Consider the following 21,408-nt stretch of genomic DNA (forward strand, 5'->3'; position numbering starts at 1 on the left):
CGATACCCCCTTTCCTCTTGCCACTTGCTCTTACTCCTTCGATGCCATCCTTTGCGTTGCATTCCACAATGTTGTCCTCGCCATGTCCAAGTGTCTATCTGTCTCTCTGTCTGTCCGTCTGTCTGTGTGTGTTTTATTATTATGATGCATGCGGCGGCGACGTCGTCGTCATCATCGTCATCGTCATCCTCATCGACGTCTCCACGTTGCCATTGACATGTACCTTGTGCTCGTGCCCCATCCTTAGTCGGAGTTTGCTGTCGTCGCTGTTATTGTTGCTGTTGTTGTGTTGTTGTCATTCAGCGTCATCGTCAGCGTTGAAATTGTTCATTTCGAAAATGCCTCAATAACAATAACAATTGTCGTAAAACTGCATAGGATACTCTTCTCTGGCCAAGCACAGAGCTTTCAGTCTGTCTCTGTGTGTATGTGTATGTGTGTGTGTGTGTGACTGAGATTGTGTGTGATTATCTATAAAAGGATTTTGAGCAGATTAATTGCGCGTGATTGAAGCGCGCTGCTTATGTTGTTTGCACAGTGGCACCCATACAATTATAATTGGCCTGCAGCCAAAAGCTATTTGCTACGACACTCAAACTCTAGGGTTGTCGATTGTTGAAAGCAAACTAAATTTAGTTTCAGTTCTGGGCTTAAGTTAAAGATAATGCAACTTTAAAATGGAATGTGACATTGTTGTGCAATTCTGTTTATTGCTGATGAATAAGCTGAGGTAGAAAAACAATTGCTAGAAGAAGTTGAATGAATTGTCAGACAAATTATTGAATGAAAATTAGTTAAAACATACAGAAACTCTGTTCCTTTCCATATTTGACTAATAATAATAAATTATATAATTATAATAAATTACTAATGCCTATTAGTGGTGAAAATACTTTTTAAGCTTAAAATGATCAATTGATTTTATCAAAATTCCCATATATTTTATATAAATATATGCGATTTGATACAATTTTTACTGTCAATAATTTGCCTTCCTAATTTGTTAATATTAGAAATAATGCCCAATCAATTTAAAAGTTTAAATCTTTCTAAAATCACTGGGTATCAATTTTAACTCTTGCTTTCTATGCTTCTATTGCAACTTTCTTCTACCATTTTTATTCGCTAATTTGATAGTTGTATCTCATTTGATCCATTGACAACCACTGTGCCCCTTTGGGCGCTCTCTCTCTTTCTCTCACTCATTCTCAGTCTGAGTCTCGTGGTCTTTGGCCATATGTACACTCAACTGAATGTCGTATGTTTATATATACTACACTCGCATCGCATTGCCATATAAGTTTGTTGTCTGTATGCAGGAGAGTACGCGAAGGGGGGCTGGAGGGAGGACGGGGAGGGGCAGTGTCTGTCTCTGTGAGCACGGCAGTAATATGAGCAGTAATAAAATTTGAATTTATGACGAGATTCCATTAAAGCTTCTTCACCACACTCATCACACACACACACACACACACACATACACATACGCCAGGAGCAAGAGGGTAGTAGCGATGAAGAGGGGGAGGGAAGGGGGAGGGGAGAGCAAGGGAGAGCGATACAATATTTGCCTTTAGTGCCTCCACAATGCGCGATAAACAACTCGCTGAGGGGGGAAACAAGCTAAAACAAATTCACCAAGCAAAAACAACAACAAAAGAGAAAAGTAAAACGCAAAAGCAAAAACAATCAAATGCAAAGAAGCTGCCACAGATGTAGCTGAAGCAGAAGTTGAAGCTGATGCTGAAGCTGGACTGCAACAAAATGCTCGTAATAATGTGATTTGATGCGGAATCCCCCAGCCTCCCCCTTGGCCGCTTACTACCGTTGTGGTCCCCCCCTTTCCCCACCCTCCTGCTGATCACATCATTTGCACGGCAGCTGGACAACAACTTTGTCTGGACAAGTTGCCAGATATACTCAGCAAATACATTCAATAACTGTCCCACTCTCGGTCACAGTCGCGCTCCTTGCTGAGTGTGGAGGGGAAAGGAGAGAGAGAGAGAGAGGGGCAACTTTTATATGACTTCCATTTCATTACGCGTAAACGAATTGAAATGAATTTTTATTGCGCAACAACAAAACGAGCAGACAGCATTTCGATTGCTCTTGATGTTGGCTGCTGCCTTGGCATTGTTGTTGTTGTTGCTGCTTCTTCTCTTATCTTTTGTTTAATGTAAAAACTTTGTTCAATTGAGCTGCGAAATTAGTCGTCGATTAATAATTTTGCACGTTTCGATTAAGTAGTCGACAAATTTCAAATTATTACCTCACTTTTTATTCATATTTATTTTCGTTTTTCCTTTTTTTTTCGGTGAAGCAATTAGCATGCGTTAATTAAATAATCACAGTCATAAATACCAACAGCTTCAAGATATCAAGCGAGTTATGTTTTTTTATTTTGTATTTTTTTTTTTTATTTTCAACTCCCACGCTAAGATAAGGAGTCGAGGGTCTAGAGAGGAGCTCCCACGCTACAGAACTGGAGTAATTGTCATTAAACATTGGCAGTTGAAACGATACTCGAGCGTTTGCCGCACAAACGCTTTTCCAGGAATTTCACTCGTTTGTTGGAAATGTGGAAAAATGAAAAATAAGTCAACAAGAAACATTCGAATTGTGGCTCCTTTTGCGGCAACATCGCTTTCCCATCGAAATCAACTATATGAGTAAAAAGAGAGTATATACTGACTGGCAAACAATAACAACAACAAATTGTTTAACAACAAAATATAAATCTTAATTGAATTGTGATACTCTTCTGACAGAATGTCTGTCACACTCCAAACTGAAACTCAAAGTCGCACTCGCACTCTCTATGAGAAGGAAAGATAGCCCGATAGCAGCAGCAATATCCCAGGTGGAGCTCTGGACGGAGGGGCGAAGGGGGAACCGCGGTGCATTGTTTTGAAAGTGGGTGTGTTCTCCACAATCGCAACCAGCCACAACATTGACTTTTGAGTACCTCAAAGAAGACACACGCATATCTCTAGCTGTATCTAGTAACTGCTATCTGACTTTTTTTTGTGTTTTATGAATGCTTGCATTTTCAGTTTTCAGTTTTATGACCAGAGTACACATGTCTTTATTAATAACCATTATTGGTTGCGCACACAACTCGATTGTTGTTATAAACACAAGAAAGTTGCAAGTGGCTGAAGCATGCAACATGCAGCCATAAATTACTAATTGCTCGACGATTGTGCGAAATGCGTTTGCAATCGCTATGGGAAAAGACAATATTTAGATAGCGCAAGCTAAAGGCTTGTCAAAGTGCAAAAAAGCAAAATTTAAATCAATACTTAATTGAGCAGGAAATGCAAGTGAAAGTTTCTTAAAATACAAACTGTTATCTATAGTTGAATACATTATTTATTTTCTATTTTTATGCACATTCATTGCAAAATCTAAATTACATAAATTTAAGCTGCAACACATAATATAATTTGCTTTCATTTCGTTTTCCACTTGTTTAGGTATCCTCTCGAGTGTTTTCATCTTAATGCGAAAAATGAGTAAAGTAGAAAGGAAAATGTCAAGTTTTGTGTGTTGCACAAAGCATTACGGAAATCGCCTACGGCTTATGCCTTATGAAATAGTTCAATTTCGAGTACCTCAAGCCCTAAGAACTGGCCCTAGATCAAAACAGCACTAAATAGAGTACAATGGAAATAGAGGATGTTGCTTGAAGGTGGAGGAGAGGGAGGATTGAGGACCTGCTGCCAATAACATGCAAAAAGATTTGGATTTAAATTAAGCTAAATCCGCTGAAGCGCACAGAGATCAAGAGAAGAGAGGGAACATATGTGTGTGTGTGTTGCGCTAATAGACAACAACAAAAAGGTAAAAGATATACATATGCAGATACGGATGCTGTTACAGATACAGATGCAGATACACAGATGATACTTCTTGGCTGCATAAAACGGGTACCGCTTAAGTGCCACACAGTACAAGTACCTACAACAACAGAGCAGCAGAGCAGATACGAAACAGTTTTGCTCTTTGCTGGACAGCGACAAGTGCCGGGGCTAAAACTGAGACTGAGCGATGACCATAAAGTAGGCTAAAACCCACTTGGATGCAGCAGCTCGTTGCTGTTGCTGTTGTTGCTGCCGCTTAATTTGCATAAAACTTCACATACACGTTGCAGCAAGCAGCAAGCAGCGAGTCGCGTGAATGAGAACTGGCAGCTGCGAGATGCGGCGCGCGCACGCCAGGCGCAACTTCCTGGAAAAGGACCGCCAAAGTTGTTGCCGCTTCTGCGTCTCGCTCTTTTTCTCATTTCTCTCTCGTTGTTGTTGTACCTGCCGCGTGTGAAAAAAAACAAAACTCCGTCCCAGGTGAAGCTGGCCGAGTACCAGTTTTGTGCTGAGCCGACTTTTAGTTTTACCAACTGCAATCGATACTTTTGCCTAGCAGCAACAACAGCAGCAGCATCAGCACGATGAGAGACAAACTCAGAATCAAACGCAAAACACAAATCGACGAACTTGTTCTGTACGTTTGTGTGTCTTTCGTATATGTCATTGGCTAAACGGAGGCAAGGCTCTTAGCTCATTAAATCTAATATCTTGCTTATCTTTATGCATCTCAATCTTTAGTTGAGCAACATTGTCAACTCTGTAGCTGGCCATTTTTATGAATGAGTCGCAACGAAATAGAAACTCAAGAAGAACAACACACAACGATCGATCGTAATAGCGGCGATCTTCACTTAAAGATAACCCAAAAAGGGAGAGAGATGTACATACCTAGAGAAAGAGAGGGGAATGCGTGTGTTCGCCCTACTATCAATCTCTGCGCAATTCTTAAATCTTTTTCATCAAAGTTAATCATTGGAAAATCACATCCTGCTGTTCAGTCAGTCAACGATCCTTCTCACACATGTGCAGAGATTAGTGCAAATTTCATTTCGAGTGCTGCCAAGCGTATTATGCATGTGATGAGTAAAAGTATCTCTTGAAATGGTATTTCCTGGATCAACTTGAGCATCAACAGAAACAACAACAACACCAACAAAGAGAACAACCACACGTAAAGTGCTTAGGCAAATTTGCATAGGCATAGAGTCTGAGGTTTAAGGATACGCATATATTTGGAGTTCTTCCCCCAAAATTAAACGCTACGTTACGGTTCGCCACTTGACAGCTGTCAAAAGGCCAGGCAAATATTTTGTCAGCCAAAAAAAAACACACACACACCGAGCAAGCTAAGGGGAAGAAACACACACATACAAAAAAAAGGGATGCCTAATTAAGCCATTAACGGCAAAAGTAAAAAAGTGCATTCGCCGTGATGTTGTTTTAACAAATTCCCAAAAAATAGAAACGGAAAAATTGTTGGATCTTTAATTGTTTGTGTTTAGATTTGAGGAAAACTCACGAGAGAACGCGCGCGCGCGCCACATCACATCTTAACCCTATATTCTGTAGCCTTTGGGCTAGGCTTCTTTACATTTTTCCGGTCTGAAATCGGGGCCAGGTAGTTGAAGGTTGGGAAAAGGTTAAGAATGCCATTGTTTGCATTTGGATCAGTGTGCTGCACGCGTTCATAAAACGCATCAGCGAATTGAGAATTGGAATTGAGAAATGTATTGGACAAACAGTCGGCAAAACGCTAAAATCTCTGTTTTGGCTCTGTTTGCTCACATTCATGGGAATATGGGCAGCAGCCACAGCAACAGCGGCAGCAAGTGCCGACGCCAGCTCTTAGACTCTTAGAGTATACACTGCGATGGCCCATTGAACATTCCATTCGATCCTCAGCGAGCCCAATCCACTTGCCACTTGCCACCAACATAGCAAGCAAGCAACATAGCACGTTGTGCTGTGCACTTTACGATATTTGATTTCCTCATTTACGGATTTAATTTTCTTTTAAATTTACCGATCGATGCAACTCACTCTCGACTATCGCCTCTACCCGTTCCTCCTTCTGCTGCTGCAGTCATCCTCCCAAGGCAAGTTCCCCTGTCCTTGTCCCTGTCGATGTTTGCTTAGTTTTGGATGTTTTATCGCTTGATTGGTTTGGTTTGCTTTGCCTTGGTTTGCTTTGGTTTGCTGCTTGGCTGCTGTTGACCCGAGGGCACATTGCCATGTCCATGAATTAAGTTGTGTGCCACACTTGGAGCACTTAGCTGGCCATGTATTATGCATCTAGACGTGAGCTACAAACCCGCTCTTCAAAAATACCAATTTCTGTGTATGCAATAATCTTACACTATACGCTCTTGAAGATCCTAAATAGCCACGACTTCATCATTCATTTGTTTACCTCCCTCAAAGTCGTCAAATATTTGTAAAGTTCAATGGCCAAAATTTTGCACTGATCTTTAAGTTATTGACCTCAGTTTGTTGATTCCTTTGGCAACCTTTCTCAACAAACTCTGTGCAAACTAATTAATTAACGATCGATCGCCGTCGTCATTCTCGCTCTACCCCGTTGATCTTCACTCATTGATCCACACTCATCACACAGCATGAGATCGTTTCAAATGTTGCTCTCTCTCCCCCCAATTCTCGCATGCAGGTTCCCTTTCAATATACATAACCTCAATTTGTCGCCACATGTCACACCAAAAAAAAAAGAAGCAACACAACGAACGAACGAACGATGAAGATTCCGTTTCGCTTTAGGCGCCACCAGCTGCTGAAAAGCCCATACCCCGTCCCTTTCCCTTTTCCAGTGCGCGCTCTCTCATGTAAACGCTGTTGATGACATCTTTGGCACTGGCTGCCGCCTGGCGTTTCATTTAATTGAGTTCACAGCCCAAAAACAATAACAATAAAAATTAATTCAAAAGCAACAAACACCCTTGGATCCAACAACAGCAACAACAACAACAACAATGAAATTTTGGAACCTTTTAACCTTTTTCCCCGTGTCGCAGTCCCCGAGGTTCGGATCACATTTAATAGCCAAGAGGCCAAAAAGACGAGGCAGCGCTGAAGACCGCAGAGACCACTCCTTGATCTTCGATCTTCAATTCGTTGTCTTTGCTGTTGCTGTTGTTGTTGGCGCTACGCCGACGCGGACGCCGACAGCAGCTGCCGTTTCAGTTTTTGGGTTGTCAATTCAATTAAAGCCTAGCCAACGCACACGAAATTTGAAAAACAAAAAAAAAAAACAATATAATATAAAAACTGAAAAACTCTGAAGAAACCGAAACGTAGATCGTCTCAATTAGAACCTCTTAGGAGCGTGTGCGTGTGCCACACAAACAAATTAAGAGAATATTAACCAAAATATAAAAGAAATGTTACAAAAAAATTAGCTGAAAACATTCTTGTGGTCTACACTCTTGTCTCTTGGGACGGACAGTCAGAAAGAGAGTGTGAGCGAGTGAGACTTTGGGTTACTTGTAGCTTGTAGCTCCTAATGAAGCCAATCAACATCAACGCCTGCTGACTTGTTGATCTTTTGTCCATTGAATGGTGCAATTAATGCATTTGTAGATTTATTAATACGGGGCTGCACTTTGTCGATTGTTGATCGCTGATCGGTGTGATGGTCGATCGCTGATCGCACGATGAAGATATTTCCTTTCTCACACTTTCCACAAAAAAAGAGCCAAACGAAAAAGAAAAGAAGTATTGTAGATGGAGGCAACAAATACAAAAACAACAACAACAACAAAAAAGCGGCATGAAAAAGCATTCAGCATACAAAACATGACACGATGACAAGCAAAAAGAAGCGCCAGGCCACGGACAGCCCAAGATCACAGATCGAGCATTAAAACTCAGTCAGTTCAGAGATCGCACCGTACTGTTCTGTTCTGGGTTGGGTTGGGTTTTTGGTTCTGTTTGATTCGGTTCAGTTGACCAATGGAACAGGTAAGACAGAGAGCCAAAGACAGAGAGAGAGAGAGAGAGAGAGAGAACGAGAAGAGCTGGGTCAGAAACGATCGTGTGATCAGTTCAGTGAGATCGTGTGGAGTTAATGCGAGTATTAAAACCTTTTAATAAAAATCTTTAATGAATCAATGAAGTCAGCTCTCGAATGAATGAAGCTGAATCTCCGGCTGCAGTCAAGATCGAGGAGAGAGATCGCGCTGCACAATGTAGCTGGTAGATGGTAGGTGCTGATTAGGCGCATTAATCGATTTAAGCCACAATCATTTTTCCCCCAAGCATCGCCCAAATCCCAAATGGAATGTGGGAGCCTCAGCATCAGCATCAACTTCAGCTTCAGTTTGCGGCCTCAACTTACTTAGTTGTTTGGCGTCTGAGCTTATCAAAAGGCATTCTTTTTGAATAAAAATTAAATGAATTAAATTAAAGGCATGCAACGGTCTCACAGCCTGACAAGCTGGCAACTAAAAAGCTGCAATAAAATTGTTTTTAATCTTATCTGGCCAAGTGGACAGCCGGAGAGCCTTTTAGTCCAAGTCCAAGTCGAAGTCGAAGTCCGTGTCCCAAAACGCAGTCCTCTGGCTCTTGCTTTCTCACTCTTATTTTCACCCCAAATGAACATAAAACCCACTAAATATGCTCGACTTATGGCGCATTATTCGCTGTTGCAGCAGCTGCCCAACTGTTCCGCATTGCATGCAAAATACACTGTGAGAAATATTTAAATATAAAATCATTAAGCCAATTTATTAGTTCAACATTAAATTTACTTACGTTAACAATGAAAGTATAGCAATTCATTTAAAAGTTAAAACTGTTTGGAAAAGATCCTCTCTTAGTTTATTTTTTTTCCCATTTTAGTTTACGCCTCGTTTCTGGCAGTGTAGTAGGAATTGCTGATAATGCAGTCATATCAGTTAAAGTCGCTGCCATTTAGTTTTTAATACTCATTAGCTGACTTCGGTGCACTTTTTTGTGGCATATGCCGGAACTTGCTGGAACACACAGAACGGAAAGGTATAGACACAAAAAAAGGAACAGATCGGAACGCAACGGAAGCACTGGCCACTTGACGAGCAGCTGGCAATTTGCGATTACCTCTCGTATGTGTCTCTCTCATCCTCAAATGTTAACATATAGGTCCATTTATCTAGTCGGGGCGACGACAGCTCAAAGAATGCCATACACAACGGGCAGTCGCTTGGTCAGGTTTGGGTTCACTCTCAGTCTCAGTCGCAGTCTCAGCATAAGCATCAGCATCGGGTGCTGGGTGGTCGCTCAGTTGGCTGCTGCTCTGTCGCTCTGTCTGTCGGTCTGTTTGTTGCGCTGCTGTGCGGTTGGTCCGACATAGAGATACTACATACTAAAGACTACCACTGCCCATCGTTGTCCATACGCATATGTTGATGATGAGCAACAGCAGCTCTCGCTCTCAATCTCAATCTTGCAGCTACTGCCACACGCGGCATGCGGTCGTCAGTGGACGACTCAAAGAAGTGCTGGTCAAATTGCAGCACCAACAGAGGCAACAGCAGCAGCAGCAGCATCATCGGCAGCAGCAAATGAAGTGATAAAGCTGCGCACGCCAGGGGATCCCAGCTAGTGATGTGCACGTGACACGAAGCGATAGTCCTCAACCTCTTCAATCTTCGTTTCATTGCAAGATATTTTCCCTAAGGAGGAATTTAGTCTTCAAGTCATTTCTGATGTTTGATACTACTCAGCAAAGACTTGAATACACATATCGTAATATCGTACATGTAAACTATCGTCAGTCGTGCCTCTACACGCGCTCATCTCTAGTTCGAATCGCTGGTCGTTGATGGTCGTCTTGTGCGACATTCCCACCGTGGACCTTCGATAATGTTAATATGCCGCCTCATGTTGCGGCATTTGAATAAAAATTGTGTCATGTCAACGCAGCATCAGTTGCTTCTCTTATCACAGAGCAAAAGAGAGAAACAGATACAGAGAGAAAGAGGCAGCAGACAATTGTGGTGCGACAACTGTGGATCGCTTTGGTGGGTCCAACAATTATCAACGCTGTCTTCGTTTGGGCCAGGCTAATATGTGTAAACCATGTTAGTTACGCTTGAACAATAATGAAGACATTATTAACTTGTATTTTGGTTGAACGGTGAGCACAGCCTCTCGCTCTATCTCCCTTGTGTTTCCTGCCGCAGCTGACAGGCATTTTCACTTACTTACTTTCCTACTACTTTCACACACAACACTGCACCACACACGCATTCACTAGGAAACTCCTTATCGAAACTGAGGCTGAGGTTGCTGCTGCTTCAGCTTCAGCTTCTGTGGCCATTCTTTAGCTGTCAGTTGGGCCTCTGCCTGCGGTCCTGGTCTTCATTTTCATCGTCTTCAACGTGTGCGATTGAACAGTTAGTTCCTTTGTCGGTGATTTGCGTCGGCACATCCTTTTTTGTGCCCTCCCTTTTTCAATGAGGGTGGCCCTTGCACAATTACAACTGCAACTACAACTACAATTGCCACTGCCACTGCCAATTGCAATTGGCAACAATAAATATTTTTTAAATGTTTTGCGCCACGAGTGGCCTCTCTTGCCTTTTTTTTTTCCATGCAACCGAGAAGTCTTTTGTTTTCTTCCCGTTCACTTTACTCAGATTATCAGCCAAATCCATCCATAACCTCGCTCAATTCCAATTCAGAAATGTTTTGCATATCGCAGCGGCCCATTAGCCAACCTAACCAGATGATATTCTTTGTTCCACATGGCCCTCTCTCCCTCTCTCTTGCTGCTCACTTTATTTATATTCCTACTCCATTTCAATGTCAATTCACATTTTCATTTTCAGTTTCAAGAAATGGAAATCGCATTCGTTTGGCATAAAGTGGCCACGCGTTGTCTGGCAATTGATTACGGCAGCTAATGGCCCGTGTGTCTGCCTCGAAGTCTGTGCACAATTCGCAGTTGCTGCTTCCCCATTTGTGGCCAAACATCAAATGTGGGGTCGGCTGTTGACGTGGCCCAGAAACCAGATATGAGCTAATATCATTACGAGCATGAATCGCAAATGTGCAGAGATGCTTTTGAGTTGCGAAATAAGTAATGAAAGTACTTTGTTTGATTGAAAATGGAAAGAAACCGGAAAAGTGATCAAAAAAGTGATATAATGCGGCAGGTTTAAGTTGGAGTGAAGTGAATTAATCTATGATTTACTTTATAATTTAAGTGTAGTCTTAAAAAAAACGTAGAAAATGAATTTAAAATCAGTTTAAAATATGATTAACATAAATTTGATTATTGTCAATTATAATCAAAATGTATGTTGTTGATAAAATACGATTAATATAATTTGATTTCACAACTTCCCTGTGTTCAGTTTAATTGATATTTGATTGAATTGATGATCGGTTTCATATAATTATTCCCAGGAGTGTCTTTCGATCATCGCTCACAAATCCATTAGATGAATCAAAAGCGATTTCTCAGCAAAAATATAAGCGAACAATAAGCACACAATAGCAACAACAGAATGTCGCTATAGAATGTGGAACCCTCGTTAAAAAATGAATGAAAGCTTATTAAAAATATTTCTTTATTATTGAGCAAAAAAAAAGCTGAGGAGCGAAAACCAAACTTGGAATCAGTCAAGAACAAAAAAACACTGAAAAATCCCCAGCAACAAAAAAATTATATTAAAAAAGTAAAAAAAAACAGGCGTACAAATGTTAAACATTTGCCACGATGCCATGACGAGAGTTGACTGCAAAGATCGCTCCCGAAACTGAATCAACACACTGACTGACTGACTGACTGACGGATGGACGGACAAACTGTCCGTCCGGTAGTCATTCAATGCGATCCGCTGATGATGATAATGACAATGACAATGACGAAAGGCATGAGTAAGGCCCCGATTTTCGGTGGATCTGCAATGCAAAACTTTCCGAAATGCCAGAGAAATCCTTAACGAAAGAAATAAATCTCGAAAAGCTTTCTAGTTTTTGCTCACAACTGTGTCTCCGGAGAATTGCACGCTTTCCAGTTTCCAGTTCTTTTCATTCTGTACCTCAAAATTCACTGGCGACAAAAACTATGCCCAAAGCAAAGCAGGACTGTCAACCAACCAAAATGTGATGCGTACACAAAAATGCCTAAGGCAACATTTTTTCTTGTTTTATTGTTGTTGCTTACTTCAATCTGATGTTTTTTTTTTGCTGTCTACGTTCTTATATTTTTTTGTAGTTTACTGTTTGTTTTTTGTTGCTCGTTTTTGGCTATACAAAACTGTCACAAGAAGAGAAATTTTTTCGGGGTTTTGTGGCGTTTTTTGTTGCGCCCATCGCATATTTAAAATTATGGCCCAAGTTGTGAGTTGGTCTTGAACTTGGACACTGCGTCTCAGCCATGGCCATTTAAAACGTCTTCGAAATTAATATTGGAAGCAAAAACTGTGAAATGCTGTGAAAAGAACGCCAAAGCGAATCCCAAAACTGAAACAACGACCGACACAAAAAGCAATTTTTGCTCAAATCTCGCGAGCACCAACAAAAAAATGAAGCACCATGATGATCATTGTGAAAATAATAATGAGGAGCGTGATGGCAATGACGACGATGACGATGATGATGAGGATCATGGAGTTGCCGAGTGTACGCAAGACAAGCGAATGACGAATAGCCCATGGGCCCTCGGAACGAATGGGAAATTTACGGAATCCGCGACGTTCCACAATTCTGCAAGACGACAATTAAGCACGAACTTAGCCAAGGGCCAAAAGGAATTCTCAACTGGAGAGAGACTAAAACAAAAAACCTAAGAAACTAAAAATCAAAATCAACCGACAAAACTCCCACGGGCCACCCAGTGCTACAATTTTCACTCTTTCCGACACTTTCCCAGCCACACCCAGTCACAGTCCCTGAAGAAAACAGAACCGAGCCACACCAAACCGTACCCAAAAGAAACCTCTCCAAGTGTGCTAGAGTCGTAGTCGTGGGCAAAGTCAACAGCAACAACATCAGCACTAAACAAAGAGCCAAACACAAAGCAAAGACAAAAGATCGGGAAAAAGAAACTATAAAATTCTGTAGCCAAATGAAATATTTTTATGTGCCTGTCCATCCGTCACAAATTATATAATTATCACCTGTATATTGGATAGGCCGCTTATCGTTGCTGTGAATCTGCCGCTGCCGCTGCCGCTGCCGCAGTCGACGTCGATGTCGCTGCTGCTCGAAATTTTCGATTTGTGACGCTTAATGTCTTAATTTTGTTAGTGTATCGCGTCTATCTTGAATGGGTTGGACTACATAGAGCAGCCAGCACCCATGCGACCAGGTGTAGTAGTAGATATCGGGCAACTGTTCATCGTGGTGTCCTCTCTTTGGGTTTTCAGCTTGTCTGACCCCTTATCTCTTTCCACGAAATGCCACCCAAAATGCTCATCTTTATATGCGCCGACGAAGACGAAGACGACGACGACGACGAGGTCGCAGTCGCTGTCAATGGGGAGCAGAGAAAGTGACGCTGCAATGCAGAGCACAACTTTCATTCAAGAGAAAAGATCAGCAGCTACCGCAGCAACAACAACTATAATATGATGTCCAGCATTGAACTATCTTTAGGGATGCTTGACTTGAGATAGGAATTGCTGAAATGTTCTCAAGCAATTTGGACATGGGAATATTTTCACAGATAAATTGCCTACCATTTCCTTATTTTAGATTCTCTATTCAAAATTCTATTGACAACTAGCTTATTAGAATATGATATTGATATGATCATTTTTACCATTATTTTAAACGATATCGCTATGAATTTATTTAACCAACTTCCTTATAGTAAATTTATGTGATAACTTTCAAGATGGGAAACTTTTATGGCTTTGCAACAAAATTTAAATATCGAATAAACACCTATTTTATATGCTATTTATAATGTCCAATAAAAAAACATAAAATCTGTTGAATCTTCTAATTTAAAAGCTGTATAAATTCAGAAACTAAAGTATGTAAGCTTTAAACTCTTTCTAGAGTATTTCAAAATGTTATTTTGAAAGTCCATGACACTTTAAATTCGCACTAAATAGGGCTTAATTAATTATAAAATTAGCAACTGCTAAGTAAGTCAACACACTTTACTAACTTTTAGTTGAATCATTTAGTCGCTGACTAGCACGGACCACGCCCATGTCATTCGTCAACGGCTTTGATTGCCACACCACGCCATCCGTTGGCCAGATCTCGGACATTGAACATTGGGCTTGGTGTCCACTTCGTAGCTTCTTGATGTTCATGTGTGATTGTCTGTCATCTCTCGAACTGGGCGTGGCACTCATCAACTTGTCTTGTCTGTTTTCTGTTTTTATTTTTTTGCTATTGGCGCCATTTTGAAGGCAATTAATTTAAATTTTTCTGCGCGTTAATTGCACAATGACAAAGCTGTTGATGTCGTCGTCGTCGACGACGTTCGTTTATTCGTTTAGTCGGTAGCCAACGGCAGCAGCCACCGCCTCATCTTCATTATTTGCTGTTTAAACAACAGTTAAAGACAAGTTGCTGCCGTTGTCGCCGCCTTGGCATGCCAAAAGCACACAATAACTGGCAACTAGACGCTGTAAACTGCCGACTTAGTAGCAGCATCCAAAAAACACACACCGACACACACACAAAATACTAATAATAATATGACTATGAAAAGATTTATAGCCGTTGCTGAAATACTCTTACTAAGAAGGGAATCGGGCTGACTATTAACTATCTAATGAGCAGATAAATCATTCCAATAAAGAGATTTTGTGAATGGCCAAAAATCAAATATATTAACTGTTTTCCATAGTATAACAAACTTCAATTAAAAAAGTTAATTTCTAGTATTGTTGAAACTTTTCCCTTTTGCCAAAAATGTCAAATATTTGATGCAAAATTTGTGATAAAATAGAAGACATGTTTCACAACTTACCCACACCCAAAATATGTATCAATATTTTTCTGATGTTATCACTCTGGAATGCTGTTGTGGCCATTGATTGATTCAGCATCTAAAAATAATCAATAATGAAAGGAAATTATTAATGCAAGATGAAAATAGTTAATGATAACAATTATTCTGTTACTTTTTAGACATATATACATGCATAAAAATAAACTTAATGTTGTTCTACTATGTACATTTTATAGGTTTTAATAAAAAAATCAATTTTGTATTCACGAAATCATTCTCTTTAATCATTACTTTTTTGGCTTACAGACTGCTTTTAATATTCTAGCAACTTTTTCAGCAAAGAAAGTGTGTAAAAACACCAAACAGCACGGGAACAACAATAGCAACAACAAAGCTTTCTGGTGTTGGCCAAAAGCCACTCAGCGTCGTCTTAGCCATGTGATAGCGGCGGCGAATGTTTGTCTATTTGTTTATGGCCTTAAGCCAAGCAAGCCTGTCAATAAGTGTGGGAAAAGCCAACAAAGCTAGACGCGCCTCACGATCGTCACGAGATCACACAATTGATCACACACTCCAAATGAATAAAGAGCGCGGCGGAGAAGGAGATAGTAAGTGAATCAGACGGAGAGAGAGAGAATGAATAGACTGTTAATAGACCACCCAAAAAGGGGCTTTGACTTCCTGGAAATAGGACTATAGCTCAATTCAGTCCTATATGTAATTAGATGGCCATGGCTAATTAATATGTGGCCGCTTTTTGGCACAATTGTTGCGCTACCGAACAACTCAAACAGTTCCAGGAAGATTACACAAACACTCACACTCACATACAGACAGATCAAATAATTAAGTTGTTTTCGGGGTCATTATTTTTCACGGCTTTTGTCGGCACAAGTCACACAACAACAACAACAGGAATGAGGAGAATTGGAGGGAGCAGCTGGCCACTCAAAATCGATTTCAGGATCCTTTAGGCGCATCGAATGTGGCGTTTACAGTGATTTTTTGATCGAACGTCCTTCTACGTGGCTCGCATTGTATTGCGATGTGTGGCGGCCCGGGTCAAAGGTCGGGCAGCTGATGGCCTGCAAACATCGCCGAGCTGTGGCAATTGTGGCGTCGGATTCGGAGTCGGCGGCGTCTTCGAGACGCGTCGAATTTGTTTGGCGCCAAAAAGTGGGAAAAATAACAAGAGATTATCTGATTCGCACTCCATAAACTGCGCAACTTAATGTGCCCCCCGAAAATTAATAAGCATCGAGGAAATGCAGGAAATGCAGCCACACACAGAGCACAGAGAGTCTAATAAAAAGAGATCCAAAAAAGTGGCGCCTAATTCGTTGGGGAGTCGCCGCCTTTTGTAGTTGTTGTCTGACGCAATAATTAAGTCATTTAAATTATTAGATGACAACAATGCAACAACAACAACACACAATGAGTACAAACAAACACACAAACACAAGACGAAGCCGCCTCGAGAAACTCATTGATGACTTTTGACTATTTTTGGCCAAATAGAAATCCTCGTGGCAGAGAGATTTTTCCGAATGTTTTCTTTGGCGACGTCGCAGGTTTTTCACACGTTTACGTTTTTTCCTACACTCACGACACGGCGACAACTTGACGCACGACACTCAACGAAAAGAGCGAGCGAGTGAGTCAGAGAGAGAGAGAGAGAGAGATTTGGGCATCAGTTAATAAGTTTCCACATTTTATGCAAGTGTCGTTAAAATGTTTTCATTACGCGTATTTTTCTTTTGAGGCATCTGGAAATTTTACACGCTTAAGTGGCTGCCCGAGGGGAAAACTCAATTGCAACTCTCATTCACATTCCCATTCCCGTTCCCGTACACGTGCCTTTTAAACCATTCGCATCGAAGATCCGGTTCCGGCGTGCATTGACTTTTGCCAGACACTAGACACACTATAAATCCGGGTATATTATGCTAAACAACACAATCGTCCTTAAGTAGGGCTCTTCACTAAGCCCCTGTTTGGTTACTTTACTTTAGTCCTACTCATCGTTATATCCTTGACGTCTGTTCATCTTTGGTTGTTCACTGGCGTGTGACTGCTAGCAACTGATCAATATGCAGTGCCAATGAATTTTGAGAGCAATTTGTCATGCGAGTGGCATAAGTTTATGTATCGAATTACGCAAACTTAAGTATCCGATCATGGTGGACAAATGTTTCTTAAATGTTTACAAGTACAAGGTAATTTAAGGACATCTTAAAATTAGCGTATATAATATAGGATTCATATGCATTAAATTAAAATACGGTAATCATAAGAAGTATCTGTATATCTTTAGAATGTAGATGCGTTATGTTATTTTACCCGCTACACATAGGGTAGAAGGGTATTATAACTTCGCGAATCCAGCAAATGTGTGTAACAGGCAGGAGGAGGCATCTCCGACCCTATAAAGAATATATATATTCTTGATCATGGTGTATATTGCATGTAATACTATACCAATGTATCAAATATAGAAGTTGGTATTTTTCGTTATCTTATGTTATATTAATTTAGTTTGGTGTCTCACAGTCGAGCATACTCTACTGTAGCTTTCTTAGTTGTTTAGCGTGACCCAGAATAACAAAGAATTTACATCTTTTTATTTAAATTACGCTTGTCTTAGATAATGTTTTGTTGTATTTTGATTAATTTCATGTAAAGCGCAAATGGTTTTTGTTTAACATTTATTGTATTGATTTTTCTCAAATATAATACGTTCTTTAAATTACAAAATTATATTTTATAAAAAGAAATCATAATTACTACATTGTATTATTGTTATAATCAAGTTCAACTCAGGTCTTTTCTAAAGTTAATCTTTAACAATGATGATAAATGCTCATTAATTTAAACAAAAATAAAACTAAAATACAATATTATTTAAGTTTGCCCTAAAGTTTTATGTCCTTTTAATCTTAATTTTCCTAAGACTTTTACTACCTCTATTTCCTTTTAACATTCGCCAGTCTCGTTACCAATGAATGTCACCAAACAAAATGGCTTTCACTCAGCTGCCACCACCGAACACTTCGCTGCCCCTAGCATCGCCATATTCCCTACAATCATTCACTCTTTTCACTATGGCTGCTGCAGTTCGCACTTCCGGAAGCGGAGACCGCCAGCGTTGTTACAGTTGATGATAATGCATTATGCATTCCGATTCGGGCATTTTTAATTGTTATTAGAAAATGTAAAAAGCAGGCCAAAACAAAAAGAGAAAAACTCGAAAAAAAAGAAAAGCACTTTAACTATGCAGCGAGATAAAGAGAACTTTAACACCTCTGCATTCACCTTTACCACCTTTGCCTTTACTTTTACCCTCGATCCACAGCAGCACAAAAACGTAGCCAAGCATGCGAAGATAATTTCAACATTTTAAAGGCACTTAACAGCTCCAACAAGAGCAAACGAGAAAAAGAGAGAGAGAGCGTAGGTGAGAGCGAAAGAGATCGACTACAACAACTAGGCAAAAAAATGCGCGTTCATAATTTTTTGAAACATATTTTTTTTGTGGCACGGGAAATATAAATTGTCCGGTCGAGTCTCTAAAAAAAAAATTCTACACTGTCATCAAAGCGTAACTAAACGCCCATTTTTCTCAGCTGCGATCCGAGAGAAGTTGAAAACATGGAGCGGGTTTTTGGCCGCCGTCCATTTTCGGTAGTTATTAGTGGCATATTTTGGCCTAAAGTGCGTGAACCATGTCGAAAAAGTGGCCGAGCAACAAAATTTATTGTTTAGAGTAGTGAAGTTAACAACAAAATGGACCTCCCCATGAGTCCGCAGTCCGCAGCCAGCAGACACGCAACACACATTCGGCGAGGCAGGCAACACACAAAATATTAACGCCTCGAGCAAACTACAACACCAACAACAACAACCACGAAAGCAGTTGATCAGTGGTAACTGTTGTTTTTGGTAGAGAAGCAGCAGCAGCAGCAGAGGCAGAAGAAGTCAAGCCAAACCTCTTACCTTATTGGCCAAGTCGACCACCATCATCGTCAAATGCATGGCCAGAGAGGGAGCGAGGCAGAGGCAGAAGCAGTGGCAGAGACAGAGTCTGCGGCAGCATCGAGCCTGATGATGATGGCGTTGATTATGGCTTATTTTCAAATCTCTTTTCATACCTCCTTTCTACTTCTTGGAAGTGGCCAAAGCACAATTATGTGGAGTCATCAATGGCAGCAGCAGCAGCCAGCTAAAGATGAGCAACAGCAATTCGAATGGGAGCAGCAAGCAGCTGTGTTGCAGTTTGGTGGGTGTGGATCACCATCACACACTCTACGCTATTCTACTACAATTTTCCCCCCAAGATTCCTCAGATTAGAGTGCAAGGCAATGCAAACACAATCAGGAAGGTCAGTCAAATCAAAGCTTTTAATATCGGGAATTTGCCACAAAGTGGCAACTATAAAAATTAATTTTATTTGCCTTGATTATACACACAAGACTTTCGCTCAAGTTGTCATTTTCTAACCAATTTATAGAACAAGATCTCATCTTGTGCCACAAAACTCTAAAATTACATTGCAAAAAGAATCATTAAATCGGAGATTACCGGGCATAAGCTACGCTTATCTGCGCCAATGATCGTGCTGATCTATAGAATAGGCCCAACAAAACAACAACATTTACAATATGCCAGCCATAATCGCCTCATGTCATGTCCATTACAGATTGCTTACTCCCACTCCCAAATCTCAACTCTACAGCTGCTCTCGCTCCAAGACCGAGAGAGAGAAAGATCTGGGATCTTGAATCGAAGCGTAAAATCGAGTGCAATAAAATGTTTAGCCCCGACCAGCGTTGCTCAGCAAGTGCCCAACTGTTTTGAATCAACAAAATTGGCTGAGGCAACAAAGAGGCGACACGCTCGCTAAACGGCAAACAGATCGAAGACGAAGGCGAAGCGAGTAGAAGAGAGGAAAAATACTGGACGCGAGCTGTCCATGATCGTAGCAATCATTGGCAACAGCAGCAGCAGCAGGAGAAGCACCAGGTTCAGGCCAAGTTCTGGCAGCGCAACTAGCTGCATTTTTGCACGGCGCATTAGCAGTCAGCTACAAGAACAGCAACAACAACGGCAAGTCGAGTCAAGCATAACAAACATTATGGGCGAAGTCGTGGCAGGGACTCGAAGTGTTGCAAATTTTTATTTGGAAGCAATTTTCACACCCTGTGCGACATCGAGAAGAACGACAACAGGACAACAGGAACCATCGCATCCCAAATTGACCCCTGCAGGACACACAAACGCACACACAGACACACACACACACACACAACTCTGTTGACAGGACACAGCGTGGCGAATGCAACTGTTGACAACTTCATGGAGCGCTCGACAGTTTTGTGTGAGTTGTGTGAGTTTGCAAATGATGCCAAATGATTGCAGACCATATAAATTTCGATTGTAACTGATTAGCAACTGCGAGGAGAGTTACCTGCAACGTGCAACATGCAACTTCCAACGTGGTGGCATGAACACGCCTACCCCCAGCAGATAGCAGCAGCAGTCAGTTGTCCAGAGTCAGCGTTTTAGTTGCGCTTACCCAGCGATTATTTGCAATTATGAGCTGAGATTTTACAGTTTTAAGCGACGCCTACAGAGGAAATTCTTCTTCTATCTCCTTGCCACTCCCCCCTTGCACGTTGCACATTGCGCTGGGAATATTTTCTAACACTTTTCCCTTAATAGTTTTGACTTTGCGACTTGTTTCATAATCACCTGCAATCTGGTCAAAAACCGTCAACTGACCTTGTACAGCAAAAATAACCCAAGGACAGTTTGCTGCCGTTTAGCCGACAGCTCTGGGACATGGATATTATGATGTGACCTTCAGGTGGCTAGAAGAGAGCCTCGGGGGGTTTTGTGGGCGCTGGTGTGTGGTTGCCCTATGTTTTGGCTATTGTGTGGCGTTGCTTTGGTTTTGCTTTTCAGCTGCTGTGTTGCGTTTTTGCTGCCTGTGACCTTACAACATTTTTGATGGATTGGTTCCCATTCGCATTCCCAAAAACAATTCCAAGCACCACCAAAACAAACAAGCACTGAGACAAGGTCATTGGCTGAAATCGAATTCGCCACGTCTCGTTTGCGGAGCTGCGTCTGCGGCTAACCATATCGCATGGTAATACCAATTTATATAGCCTTCATTATGGCCAAATTAAAACAGCTCATCAGCCATTACTCACACAACAGAATAGCGCGCCTTTATGAGCCCCGCGAGTACAAACTGAGTTCTGAGCTCAAGACGACGATGTATGTTAGACTACCTACAGCGGTTTTATGATTTGTTTACTTGCTGCTGATGTTGCTGTTGCTCTTGCTGCTGCTGCTGCAACATGGCTCATCAGCTTGAGAAGACTGTGTTCTCATCATTTGGATTTTCCGCAGCAATAAAATTAATAAGAACGCGCTAATTTTGCAGCTTCGGCCCCTGCTCCGCCTGCCCGCCCGTCTGTGCCTAAGCCTAAGCAAATAGATTGATCGCGCACACACATCTAACTCTTTCTCTCGGTCCCAATGCCAGACTGTGCCAATATTTGCACAGGCTGTGGCTCAGAGACCTCAGGCCTCATTCCTCAGCTGCATCGCCATTTTGTGTGTGA

General features: G+C 41.2%; 1 protein-coding gene across 2 annotated transcripts in view; it reads right to left on the reverse strand.

Moving 5' to 3' along the window:
* LOC132795219 (protein Wnt-4) overlaps window positions 1-21,408 on the reverse strand; it is a 110,498-nt gene that overhangs the window by 36,111 nt on the left and 52,979 nt on the right. For both annotated transcript variants that reach the window (XM_060805824.1, XM_060805834.1), the window contains exon 3: window positions 14,797-14,875. The gene's annotated coding sequence lies outside the window, so the exon portion shown is untranslated. The remainder of the gene's footprint in view (window positions 1-14,796; window positions 14,876-21,408) is intronic.

The sequence above is a fragment of the Drosophila nasuta genome, chromosome 2L (assembly GCF_023558535.2).
Source record: "Drosophila nasuta strain 15112-1781.00 chromosome 2L, ASM2355853v1, whole genome shotgun sequence".
NCBI classification, from domain to species: domain Eukaryota; kingdom Metazoa; phylum Arthropoda; class Insecta; order Diptera; family Drosophilidae; genus Drosophila; species Drosophila nasuta.